This window comes from Psittacula echo (assembly GCF_963264785.1).
Source record: "Psittacula echo genome assembly, chromosome: 7".
Lineage (NCBI taxonomy): Eukaryota > Metazoa > Chordata > Aves > Psittaciformes > Psittacidae > Psittacula > Psittacula echo.
The window spans coordinates 62146456-62160922 of NC_137740.1; the positions used below are offsets into that span (position 1 = coordinate 62146456).

Below are 14467 nucleotides of genomic sequence, written 5' to 3' on the forward strand. Positions count from 1 at the left end.
GCAGGGACAGGACACCTGACCCAAACTAGCCAAAGGGGTATTCCGCACCACAGCACGTCATGCCCAGGATGTAGAACTGAGAGTTACCCGGAAGGGCTGGATCGCTCCTGGGTGGGAGTGAGTTATTGGTCGGCGGGTGGTGAGGTGTTGTATTCTCTTCCCTTGTTATTTCCTTTGTCATTATTATTATTGGTGGTAGCAGTAGTGATTTGTGTTATACCTTAGTGTGGATGATTTTCTGGCAAAGAACGGCCACATACCCAGATCAGCAAGTGCCTAAGTGGAGTTTGACATGAACCAAGGGACAACTAAAGGTGAAGGAGGATGGGAGTGAGAATCCCAGCAAGATAAGAAGGAGCTGGAATTTACTGAGTTGCTAAATTGAGGACTGTTGGAAAACTTTGAAGGTCAGGTTCTCACACCTGTGCTTAACCAATTATACGTTAGTTGTTAAGGGCCTTAAAGATATGTATCCAATCACAATGGGCCAAGTTAGTGTAAACAACTTTAAGAAATAGGATATAAAGAGTTAGTTTTCTATAATAAATGGCTTTGTGTGATCACATTGGTCTCCGACTGAGTCCATTGCCACCGCCCTCGAAGCCCCCTCTGCAAGCTAACCCTAGTGCCTTGAGATGGCGAGGTCTTATCCAAGACGCAGTCATAGACGGCACTGTTCTACCAATTGACATTCTCGCTGCATTTCCAGTTATTACGAATGCTCAGGGACAAACCCAATGGACTCCTATGGAGTGGAAAATCATAAAGGAACTTAAGGGAGCAATTTCTCAGTATGGGTTATCTTCTCCGTATACACAACAAATGTTAACTGCCTTGTTTTCTAGTATGGTCTTAACTCCCAATGATTGTCTTAAAGTAGCTTCAGTCCTGTTAACTCCTTCGCAGCTATTACATTTTAAAAGTGGGTTTGAGGAGCTTGCTGAAAGAGCCGCTGATGATAATTTGGGTCGCAATCCTAATAATCCCTTACATGGTGTTACATATGAAATGTTAATAGGGAAGGGACAATTTCACCCTGCTGCAGTACAGACTCACATGAGAATTGAGGTGTTACAGCAAGTGCAGCAATTGGCCTTAGCTGCATGGGGTTCTTACGCCACGTTCTGTACGTGGGACCATGTAGTGGGAGTCATGATTGTCTGGGTTTTGTGTTTCAAATATTGTAATTGTATGGAGTTTGCTTGTGGGATCCCGTGTGTGTGTTGAGGGCAGACGGTGTTCTGTGTATTTTTTGTTGTTGGGTTCGTGTAAAAGTTTTTAATGGGTAGCAGATTAACATTTTGGGCAAGAAAGGGTTAATGCAAAAGTGTGGTTGCTGGCAGGTATTTATGGCTGCTGCTAAGCAGGCAGGCAGCTGTAGCTTCACATTCTCTGCTGCTTCACATTCCTTTTCCATCAGAATGCCTTTGAATCACTTTAACCGGCCTCCTTCTCAGGAGCTGATAGCCTGGGAGAGGGGGTATGTTTGTGTCCTCCTACCTACAGGTCCATGGCGGCTGCCTGCAAAGTTTGTCAAGCCTTGCCATGAGCTGGACAGACAAGTGGAAGAACCCGATGCCTCAGCTATAGGAGCTGACAGAAAGGGTCTGGTGTGATCTAAAGAAGAAAGTAGTGCACTGCAAATGTCCTTACCGGAGAGAACATCTTAAGCAGCAAAGACAGAGTTTGAATAGAATAAATTGCAGTAAAACCTGAAAGAAGGGATTAAAACAAGGATTACAGTATATAATTGTGATGAAACCAATATTCCCTCCTAAATTGGATAGAACAAGTGTGAAAACTACTTACGGGGCCATTGATGGGAGTGCTTAGCCTGCTACAAATCAAGTGTACAACAGAACACTTTTCAGTACAATGGGGAATGGTTTCATTTGTTACTGTTTAAAGTCAAGTTGCCATAACTACAGAATGCCCAGAAACCCATAACTTTCCTTTTTATGTCAGTACTGAGGCTGGCAGATTTTATACAAAACCAAGTTTTTGCATGTTTGATCTAGTTGTTTGTGAAGTGATAAACTGATGTCAAAGAGAGATGTCCAGAGAGGATGAAGTATTCATCTCCATTCACAGGCTTTCTGGGAACCTTCAGCTGGGTTGCAGGATGCATGTTACAGGAAATTATTGTATTCACAGACCTGCTGAACTGGTAGTAACATCTCCTTCAGTGACACAGACCATTTATTCTTCCTGCTCACAACATAAGGGGTTTCTAAACAAGTGCCCAGTATGTTACCCTCTTGTCCATCAAGGGTGGAGAAGAAGGGTGATGGCAAAGGGTGCAAATTTCTCCTGCTTCTGTGCTGTCTGGTTTTGGAAGAGATAAGAGCCCTGGCTTGCAGAGGGAGCACTGAGATCTTGCCTCTACCACAGACTTTATGGATACTTTGAGCAAGTTATACACACTCTTTGTGCCTCCTATTAGTACAGCTGAGATTATGCCACTGCTTTACCTCAGGAGTGTGGTGAGGGTAACTTCAACTAAGGGTTGCTGGATGCTCAGCTGTTCTGAATAGTAAGAGACAATTGATAGCTTGGAAGGTAGAGCCTCTCAGCTGCTCCTGGGGAAAGTGAGGGGTGAAAGTTAGCTTTCAGGCTTTTATGGTTTCATAGGAGAATTTTCTTTCTCTGATAGCATGGATAATATCTTCTGCAAGAAAGGGTATAGGAACTGGACTGCCATCTGGATTAATGATCCATCTGGATTAACGATCACTGGCTTTGCAGATCAAAGTCTGGGTGCCCTGGATAAAGCTATACAAAGAAATAACGAAAAAAAATCAATGTCATTTCTTTCTGACTGAAACAATAGAAATTTGATGCAAGGAAAAAGTCTATGAAACAGAGAAAACTAGAAGCATCTTTATTTAAGCTGTCATACTACCTTTATGCTTAAGAGAAATATCTGAAGTAGGTTTTTGTTTGCTGGATCTAGCCTTGTGGATATATAAAAGAGAGTGATGGATGAAGCAACCCACTTGTTTCAAGCCTCCAAGCTGACAAAAGAGAGTAGGGAATATAGCTCAGACAAAGACTCTACATGCCAGTTCTTTCATCTATATTATTAATGTGCTGTGTTTGATCCCTATGGAGAGCTTAAACAGAGACAGGGTGTGCATCCAGTGAACATTTCCTGTGATACTATATTCATAGAGGTTTTTTCAATGGTCTTGAAAGTTAACTCCTCTCACCCCTTTATCTGTCTTCTCTTCCCGAGATGCCCCAAACGTTTGATTTGCCTGTACTGAAAGAAGGAAGAGAAAAGCCAGGCTCAGGAGGAAAATGTGAATTATTAGAGCTATTGCTGGCTAAAGATTTGTGAATAGTTTGGGAGTTTGTTTTGAAGAAAGAAAGGGAAAAGGTAGGCTTAATGGACAGGGACTTGGGAATGAGTCCTCTTAAATTCCCAGCTTGGTATTTTATTTTGTAATCTTGTTTCCATTGTTGCAACCCACCTTCAGTATTCAACTTTTTTTGTTAGGATAACCTTCTAATCTTTCGAGCTTTAAACTGATGTTTAAAAGAACTCAGTGCTGACAAACCCAGGGTGCTGACTTGCCTGGGGTAATAACATCATTGGTGGTGTGACCCTTTGGAAAACTCGAGTGGTCTGAGACACTGGCCACTTGACAAGCTGAAAGTGTAGTTCCAAATTACAGTGAAGCTCTGTGTTGGGTGCCAGATTCTGTAGAGGCAGGGAAAGAGCAGCCCTACTCCAGCCAGGAAAGGTAGCAAAGTGACAACTCTCTTCCTCTCTGGTTTGTCACACCCCATGAACACTTGTACCTCTCAATCCCACTCAGCAGTACAGTCTCTCCTAAAATCCTGCAGACAGGATTATTTGGTTTGTATAGTCCAGAAAACTGATCAGGAGTTGGATGTACACTTTGCTTTTGAAAATGTGGATTAGACATTAGAGAACAAGGTAGGTGCTTGCACTGCATCCTTACCATATGTTGGACTGAATGATAGAGTTCAGAGGGTTGTAATCAATGGAGTAGAATCTAGTTGGAGGCCTGTCAGTAGTGTTCCCCAGAGATCAATACTGGGTTCAGTTTTATTCAACATGTTTATCACCAGCCTGGATGAAGGGCTAGTGTTGATTATGAGCCAGCAGTGTGCCCTTGTGGACAGGAGGGCCAATACTATCCTGGGGGGCACTGTGAGGAGTGTGGCCAGCAGGTCGAGGGAGGTGATCCTCCCCTTCTATTTGACCCTAGTGAGGCCACATCTGAAGTGCTGTGTCCAGTTCTGGGCTCCTCAGTATAAGAGAGAGAAGCGGCTACTGGAGAGGGTCTGGCAGAAGGTTACAGAGATCATTAGGGGCCTGTTCAGTCGAGAGAAGAGAAAAGAAGAGTGGGAAGGGATCTCATTAACACACATAAGTATCTCCAAAGCGGGTGCCACGAGGACAGTGCCAAACTCTTCAGTGGTGCTGTCCTGGGTTCAGCAGTAGCAGTCATTTTTTCTACGGGTGCAGTGCTGTGTTTTGACTTTCGACCTTGGGAATAATACTGATAAAGCTGATGTTTTCAGTTGCTGGTCAGAATGTTTACCCTGACCAAGGACTTTGAGAGTCTCATGCTCTGCCAGGGAGGAGGAGAAGCCGGGAGGAAGCAGGGACAGGACACCTGACCCAAACTAGCCAAAGAGGTATTCCATACCACAGCACGTCATGCCCAGGATGTAGAACTGAGAGTCCCCGGAAGGGCTGGATCATGGCAGGGTGGGGGTGAGGTACCGGTTGGTGAGCGGTTGTATTCTCTTCCTTGTTATTTCCTTTATCATTATTACTATTGGTGGTAGCAGTAGTGATTTGTGTTATACCTTAGTTATTAAACTGTTCTTATCTCAACCTGTGGGAGCTGCATTCTTTTGATTCTCCTCCCCGTTCCTCCAGGAGCGGAGGGAAGAAAGGTGGGGGGGGAAGTGGACTTCGTGGTTCTGATTTACAGCCTGGGCTTAAACCACGACAGGTGCTCAGCAAGAGGATGAGAAGCAATGGCCATAAACTAAAACACAGCAAGTTTCAGCGCAACATGAGGAAGAACTTTATGTTGAGGGTGGCAGAGCACTGGAACAGGCTGCCCAGGAGGGTCATGGAGTCTCCCTCTCTGGAGACACTCAAAACCTGCCTGGATGTGTTCCTGTATAACCTGCTCTGGGTGACCCTGCCTCAGCAGGTGTGTTGTTCTGGATGATCTCCAGAGAGGTCCCTTCACAACCAAACAGTTCTGTGATTTTGTGACTTTGCATGTTTGGTTTGGATTTTTTTTTTCCTTTTTTTTGTTTTTTCTTATTGCCGCTCACCCTTGACAATCACTTCCCTCTTCACTAATATTTATACTGGTGTTGGTAGGATCTAGCAACAGTGGAAGACTTCAACTAACAAAATATGGTAGGGGTATAAAACGTTTGGAAAGACCTCTGTTTGATACAACTCAGATCTCTTTGAACAGTACTTTGGTCTTACAGACTTATGTTTCAGTATTTCAGTATTATAACGCGATTAGTCTGAAACAAATCTGCTGTCATGTCTAAGAAGAACCCAAGGGGCAAGATAGCAAAGGAGACAAAGAACAGACAGTCCCCTGCTACCTTGTGTTACAGGAGCCTGGGGCTCAGAACAGTAGCTTCCCTCCCAGCTACACCCCTAAGGAAAGTCTGAGCAGAGGGGAGACGAAGAACGTTTTCAGTTAATTCTTTTTCCTTATCACTTGTCATAAAGGATGGAGAAGAGGAAACGCATCCAGAAATTACCTGCCTACTGAGCTCAGACAAGAGACAAACCACAGCAGCAAAGTATTCCCGCTTTTAATGATTTAAGTAGGAACTACAGCACCAGGTGAACACAGACTGTCCCAGAGTGCCTGACTGTTGTTGAAAGCACACTCCCATTGTGAACCAAAACCTAATGCAGATGATCTGTGTCTCTTCCCATCTCCACAGTCCAAGTCTCCCTTCCTCCCAGCACAGCACCTGATCCCTGCTGATACACATGCAAGGATGGACATCATTGTCACCATTTTGCACAGTCCTACTCTGTGGTTGTACGAAGTGTATTTAGCACATTTGTCACACTGATATTTGCTGCAGAACTGACAGGATGACAAACAACTGCAGTAATCACCACCTAGATGGAACCAGCATTTGGCAACATTGCCACAGAGTGGGCTACGATAACACACTAATCTCCGCTTTTCTTCCCAAATGATTATCACTTCATTTAATTCCATCCAGAAAAGACCTTACAAATACATATAATCAAAGCATCCCACTCAAACAGGCACATTTACAAGGTTTGGTGGACTCAGACTCCTAAGTATGCTATAGCTTGCAAGTACGCAGAACACACACATCACCATTTCTTGAAACCAGAGCACATAAAGGTTGGATTCAAAACACACAAAACTCTGCATTAGCTGAGAGCTGTTCAGTGGAGCACAGAAACTAATGCCACTGGCTCTGGTCCTCTACGGTCAGAGAAGCAGTGGCCTACAGAGGCTGCTGGGACAGAAAGCATCTGGAAATGTCCAGTCTAGGAAGAGCTACCATCCCTGCAAGCCTCACGTACACAGTGATCCAAGTCTCCAGGAGAATTAAACTACCTCAGTATTCATCTGGAACCAAAAATGTAAATAGCTCTCCAGTCAAACTCTATAGTGCTTTAGAGACATTAAGCTACCAGTCTACTTCATCACACCCATCTGTGAACTGCCATTCAACCAGACTCCCCTCATCTCTAATCCTAACCAGTTTCCTTATTTATTCCATCAGCCATTCCATTGCTAATTTAGCTGAACACTATTTAGCTTTAGGCATAGCTTTAAATTCAAAATCTTACAACAAATTCTGCAGATCACACTTGAACACAATTATCAAAAAGCTTTATGTTCCTCCCTTGTTATCACAGATTTCTCCAAACTTCTCAGCTTATACACCAAATACATGTATTAGATAACAACCCCAGCTGGGACGGCAACTGGAACCACAGAGTTTCCCACTGCCCACTGAAAACCCCAGGTTTGGGTTTTCTAATCATTCATTTCTCTCCATCCATAGCTTTACCCATCTCTTACCTTCTTGCCCACCAATGGCAGGGTCTGAGCCTGTCCATGAAGCTGGAGGGAGGAATAATCTGCACTTCCAAGAAGCCATCTCCTGTGGCACAAACGCTGCAGAGGAACTTCAGACTCCAGTGGTACAGCAACAGAGCAGGTCTGGGGGAGGCAGGACTCACCTTCTGATTCACAGCTAGTGGAACCAGCTGTGTCAGCCCACTCAGGTGCAGCTTGGCAACACTTTAGGGTACTCATGGTGACTTGTAGATCTTCACCTGATGCACTAGAGCATTATTTATGCTTTTAAACAATGAGCTGTTCAAGAGCCAAAGCCACAGAACAAAATGAAAGTTTGGGAAAATCAGAAAGTAATGTCAGGGTCTCCTTTCAGGACAAGTGACAAGGAATTCCATCTGAAGTGGTTTTCCCTTTTACTTTAACACAAAATCTGAGCTTAGACCTGGAGAGATCATCTCTGAGCCAGCCTTTACAGGAGGATACAACTGTGGCATAAGCCCTGAGGAAATAGTAGGCTCAATCACCATACCACTAATACAACATGGATGAATCATTCCTCATTCCTATGCTGCAAGTTTGTCCCAGGTAAGCAGAGACAATGACACTCACCTTTGTAAAGAAGTTTGTGATCAGCAATATAGAAGCATAACACTGAAAATGATGAATAGTTTCTCTGCAAGGGGAACAGGATTAGAAACCTAGAAACTCTCCTAGATGCTTCATATTCTCAATGGAGAAACACCAGTGCTATTTCCACTGGATGGCATGTAAAGGTTGCTGTGGAAAACATGAAATTAAGCCTCAATGCATTGGCCTTTCCCTTTTCCAAAGATGCATAGAACATAACTCCCCAGAATCTTCAAAAAGGGAATTTCAGCACTTCAAATACTTCTAACATACCAAAAAAACCCCTGTGTGTAAGACTCCTGATGTGTATCAACATCACTGTTGAGTATCTAGAGCTAAAAGCAATTTAACTCAGAGAAGTAAAACTGGAAGATTATTTCTGGTTTCAAATGTTTCTCCTTTCAAAGAATCAATTTCCTCACTCATTATTCCAATCCCAGCACTTCTGCTGCTGCCTATAACTGCGTAAAGGCGTTTTAAAGCTTTAATTCATTTTGCAGTTCTAAATAGCTTCCTTTATCGCTCATGTCAAACACCTATCCCACATTCCTGGAGAATTTATAAAACAATTCTGTGCTGTCAGGAGGAAAAAAATCCTTAGCATTCAGATCATTAACTGCATGCAAACCCCCCCATGCTAATGTGCTTCCTATCGCTCACTGCTGGCAGGAAGCTGTTTATAAGAAGGTGTAACATTCATACAGTAACTCTGTTTGCATTCATAGTGCATTTTCTTGCCATTCCCTCACCTAAGGCACAGAATTCCATTAAACTACCTCATTTGTTTGGAAGGGTTTCTCACTGCCAGATGCCACGCTGAATGCTCCCTGTCACTGAACAATGGTAAGGGCAGTAGCACAGGGGACAACTGAGGTTGTGTCTGTCAGCCTGACTGATACCTTTGCGTTTTCACCCAACACAAGCTCGCACGCCTAAGTGAAACTAACAAGCTTGTGATGTACAGCTTTGTACTTCCATTAACAGCTGTGTGATTAATTGGTTACAGCCCATTATATCAGAACATACACGAGTAGGAATTTTACTTAAAAAGGAAATGAATCGGGATTGGGCTGCAGGTGAAGTTTAGCAAGGAATTTCAGCAACTGATAAATTCTGAGGGTGAATGAAATGGAGCAAACAACTAAAACAGTTTTTCAAGTAGGTCCGAGACATGAGGATTTAGCTCTGGTCTCACACAACTCAGTAGACATTGACACTAAATAAATATATACATTGGGCGGTCCATTGAAAATGAGCCAGCCTAATTCTGCAGCCCTTGTCTAGACAGCACTTGTAACCATAGAGCCAGAAAGGCAGCGACTTCCCATCCACCTCATACAGGGACAAACATCATCTGCTAACTCTCACAAGGAGGTTTTGTTAAACGAGACTCCAGGATTAGTTTATTGATAACCATCCCCATCCCTGAAGTATTCACTTCAGACAAGACCTGACCATCTAAAAGACTAGCTTCGAATAAGGGAAGCCACAAACATCATGTACTATCTGTCATCAACTACTGGTTAGATGTTTAAACGTTAAATCCTTTTGCTCTAACTTTAATGTGCAGTTGCATGGCTAGGTGGAGACACACCACAATCCATGAAAGATGGATTAAGAATGTCACAGAGCTTCACTACCTCCCACTGACAATTTCAGTCTCCATTTTTGGGAGAACTGAAAGCCTGTTTCCCTTTATGCTCAAGTATTTTGTGCTGAATACAAGTGGGAACACTTTTGCCTATTCTAGGTGGAAGCATAAAAATTACTAATGGGACTCCTGATAAGTTAGAGTCAGACAAGTAATAATGATGGCTTTTCAATGTTTTATAAGCCTTTCATATTTGTGGGTTGCCATGAGTGCCTTTCTGTGTACAACACTGAAATGGCGAATTCTTGGGGATTCTGAAATGAAAACCAAAGGAAGATGCAGTCTGTTGCTGTTCCCATACAACCTCACATCACTGCAGCACCTTTCTTAAACCCCAGAGGAATGATCTATTTCACAATGTCAGGTTTTTAAGCCCTCCCAGCTTCCAAGGTAGGATGAAGCACAGTTTAGCTATTCCAATCGATTCTGATGGTATTATGTGACACCAGTACCAAAATTCTTTACAGTGAGCAATACCTCTAACAAGGTGTTTGTACAGTAGACATAGCCAGCATAAGTGCTAGCAAGTTCTATTTGTTCTTATGTTTGCAATATATTCTTGGTGTGTTCTACCATTCAGAAAGCCCACGCCAGCTCCTCGTAAAATCTGCAGCACCCACATCTTTATAAGATACAAGTTGAGGCCAATCCTGCCCAATTTGCTTTCCTAAGTCATCATATATAAAACCCTGGCTATGATGCTGCATGCATGAGTAAAGATCAGGCTTACTATCAATAAGCTACCAGGCCAGTTCAGTCCTCACCAAGCAGACAGCAATTTTAAGTCCTAACTATAGTTTTCCTCTAAACCTATAGATTTCTATGAATAGAAGCGACTACATCCTGCACTAGAGGAACTTCTCTGTACTATACACTGTGAATTTATCATTCACATATCTTGCTGACTGGTGCACGTGCCCCCTTGTTCCTCATTGCTCTGTAGAAAACCCACAACAGGCTGTACGCAGGCTTTCTTCCAATACTGCAGTCTTTAGGAATTCGCAGTTCCTGCTTTCCGAGCTGCTTATTTACTTCTAAATACTTGAGTTTGTTCGGGGGGGAAGAGTTTTCGGAAAGCCTTGGTGGTCAGTTTCATAGCAACAGTCACACCTGGGAGTAAGCTAAGAAAGGAAGACAAATAGAGTTAAATATAAATTCAAGGCACCTCTATATTCAGCACCGCCAGTTATAAACAAAAACAGGAGAATTATTCCAAGACAGATGAGATAGCATGGCCAGACAGATTCCTAGAAACTGAGACCTTGGGCACCACTAATCTGGTTCTGTTCAATATATCATCTCTTAAGTCTACCTTCCAGAGATTACTGGCATTATGCTGCAAAGATTCTGCACAAAGGAGACTTCTTGTCATATTAAACCTTCAATTCTAGCATAGACATCTTATTATTTAAAGGTATAATGTCTTCTGAAGAAAGAGCAAAACCATTATGAAGCAGCCCATATCCCCAGCGGATTCTGCCTGTGCTTGAAAGGAAACATAATGTCTGTGTTGTTGCCAAGCCTAAAAGCCAGACGGACAGACTGCTGACGGCAGAAACTCCTTGCTGGAGCCAAGCAATCATGACCATAATGAGTACTGCATACGTTCTACTTCTGATGCTTATTTTGTGGCATGACAGTGAGACCATCGTAAAAAGCATTGTCATGGGATATTAAAATGACAATTGGCGTTGAAAGTGCCTCTATGGAGGCACCAATGCAACTATTAAGGATGGGCAGAAAGCATTTGCCAAGCTCACAGATGAACTTTAATGAAGCTGCTTGGTAAAAAGCATTCTTTTAAGAGAAGACTGGAAAGGCCAGATGTAATATATGAAAAGCCACATTCTACACAAAAGCACTGAAACTGCATACATTATATCAAGATTTTAGTATTGCTAATTTTTTGAACCACTGGAGAGGCAAATTAACTAAAATTCCATGTATTATCACACCTAGGCTCCAAGAACACACCTCAGGTCATTCTTGTACAATCTTCCGTAAAGAACTGAGTTGAGATCTACAAGGCCATTATTCAGTGCTGACAATCAAACATGCAGGAATTAATTGGTTTCTATTTAATTTCTTTTAACCTATTTATGCCTTTTAATTAATTCTCAGATTAATCTCTAAACGTATTACTGATAACAGAACCAAAACAGTTGTAATGCTGCCTCTTCCTTGGGCCAGATTTGAAAGTAGAACTGTGATGCAAGTTTCTTCTACTAAGAACAACATAGCTAATTGCAATTAGGAAGCTGCATCCTGTGGCCAAGTTAAGGTCCTACATCCAAAAAACTCAAGCTGCAACTCCCATATGTTAAGCATTTAATCTGAATTACTTTTATGTATTCTACCAATGGTTTGTTCCAGAATGCACCTATGCTTTCTCAGTGGTTACTTACTGTAAGCCGTATGCTAAGCATATACATAAACTCCAATTACTTGCATGGTTTTGTCAAAATATCTTTAGGTTTCATATTTGAGCATTTTCCTTTTTGCTTCTCTTCCCTCAAAACATCACAACCATCTTTTGGAAGTTTCTGTTGGACATGGAATTGCTGGTCATTGCATAAGCAGCTTGTAATTCCCTCAAGTTCTGTTGTAGCAGAGCACCTAAAGTCATTAAACTTAGTGCTTTAGTCTACTGCTACAGTAATCTGAAGATGTGAAAAATACTATTTGCATTGTGACAAGAAAGACGCTCTCCTTACAGTGTTCCTTAAAGGTACAGGATATCCTGACAACCAGAATATATGAGTTTAACTCTACCCTTTCTCCCAACTTCCATAAGGTTCAATAAATTGCACATTATAGAGGCACCTCAGTGAGTGACACTAAGAATAAATATGGCACCGTACTAATTCACATACTGTGTATGAGATCCAGAGATGCTAGCTCCAATCCCAAAGGCAGGAATGCTGCAATAACATTGTTGTTTGTGGGCTAATTATGCTTGCCTTTCAGAAAGCTAATTAGTTTCAGCAGAGCCCTATGTTAAGTTTGGTATCTTTGCATAGTCTTGTACTTCATGGATATATTTCTTTCCTTCCTCCACCTTCCCACACACATTTGCCTGAATTAAGACACTATATACTGATGGTTTTACCTGTAGCCAAAATTTCCATATGGTAGAGAATTCTGCTCCAAGATACAACACTACTCTAGAAAGAAACAGAAGTAATAACACAATTATAAAAGTCTCATGGATTGCAAAAGGTCCAAACAAGGAGTTACTTTTCAAGCTTAGTCTCACTAAGAAAGCATTAAAACCAGCAATTATGGTAGAAAATATGTCAAGCTAGTATTTAGTTTTCCAAAAGCATTAATTTACACTAATGATATTACCATATCTGCCACAAAACCTGCTAATCATTGATTTGTTACATAGTATATATGGGAAGGCTATTCTGGTTTAAAAACTCCAAAAATCTTAGTATTAATTAGAAAAAAATAAGTAAAATGCCAGTAAATATAGGGAAAAAGGGGTATAGGTTTAACAGCAATGAAAATATTTATCCCCTCATGCAAGCATTTTCAGGTATCAATTGAGAATTCACTTATCTTGTGAAACCAGTTATTAAATATAAGGTAATGCATATTCTATGCTTTTTTCCATGTTTGAAATCTGATTTCTCAAATGTCTGGAACTTTCATATGGGTTCTTCTGGCCTGGTTTATGTTTTTCCCTTTATTTCAAACAATAAAGCTTATGCTAAGAAAAGAGGGAATTAACCGAAGAAATGAGAGCCCCAAAGCCAACTTCAGTTACTTTCATTGAGAAAGCAAAGCCAAAGAAGTCCAGTCAGTCTTTGTTTGAAAATTCCCCACAAAATGACACTTACAGAGGTTCAGTGCTGGGACTACCTGCAATGAACTTCTATTCCATTTAACACTAGAATTAAATGAGCACTTTGCTCCCAGCTTCCTTTCTCAATGATACAGAGAACCTCAGGATAGATGAGTTTAAGAAAACAGTAAGAACTTTCTTTACGTCAGATGAAAACTCCTTTTGGTTTGAAATTAAACAGTAACAGGGAGAACTGAGAATATGGATTTGCAGCTTTGTCAGACTTAAAGATCAACTGCAATTTCTCTTGCACGCAGCTTAAACTGCTGCGAGATGTTGTCGTCACATAACTGTACCACTTACATTGCACTAAACCCCCACCATCTTCTTAAATACTGCCACACAGTATTTTCTATAGGAAGTAAATGGTCCAATATAGCAAAGAATCAACTAAATTTTTGAGTTATTTTATATATTTTATATAATACTCCATAAATTAAGTCAAATGAGTAATACTGACTTGAATTTAAACACATTTGGTGGCAGCTCATATTAGAGAGGACTGGAGAAAACCACCACTGCAGTTAAAAGTTTTTTCCTTCTGAACTGCAGGGCTTTATCTTTCTATTAATTTTATTCAATGCATCATGAATTCTTCATGATTATTTCTAATTCATCAGTAATTATTAGGATTGTTTCCTCTAATCTTTGCATTTAACAGACTGAATAAATTAGGATTTTCTCTGTAGTTACCCCAAGAAGGTTCCAATTGATGAACCAACTCAATGTATTTGTTTTCATGTAACCTCTGCACTCTAAAAAAAGAAAAAAGGTATTTATGGAAGTGCAATTCAAAAATCAAAACCATCACTTTTTAATTAAAGCACCACATTGCCAAAATGAATACGATTTTATCCATCCCCCTGAAATGGGCTGGATATCTAGTACAGCCGAGTTTCACGGAAGCATAGAATGGTTTGGGTTGGAAGGGACTTGAAAGAGCATCTAGTTCCAATGACCCCGCATGGGCAGGGACACCTCACACTAGACCACTTCCGCATCACTTCATGTTTGCAATGACAAAGCTAAAAATTCTTTAAAGACTTATTGTAGCAAGGTTGCTGATGAAAAAGAGTAAGCACCTGGTACCAGTGTTCCCTAAGAGCTAAAGAGGACCTCTGTCAATGTTGGGTCTTCTGCAAGGAGAATCATTTCCTTCCCAATTGAAAGAATTTCTCTCTGCAAGTCAAATTTTAATTAAATATACTGGAACTTGAAATGATTCCCCTTAATCCATCCTTT

At 41.4% G+C, this 14467-nt stretch overlaps 1 long non-coding RNA gene across 1 annotated transcript; it reads right to left on the reverse strand.

Annotated features, from left to right (window-relative positions):
* Positions 1 to 6592: 6592 nt before the first annotated feature.
* LOC308223527 lies at positions 6593 to 14218 on the reverse strand. The gene is made up of 3 exons (XR_013957344.1): positions 13919 to 14218; positions 12485 to 12539; positions 6593 to 10496 (listed from the first exon to the last, which is right to left on the reverse strand). It is a non-coding gene; the product is annotated as an uncharacterized lncRNA (long non-coding RNA).
* Positions 14219 to 14467: the final 249 nt, after the last annotated feature.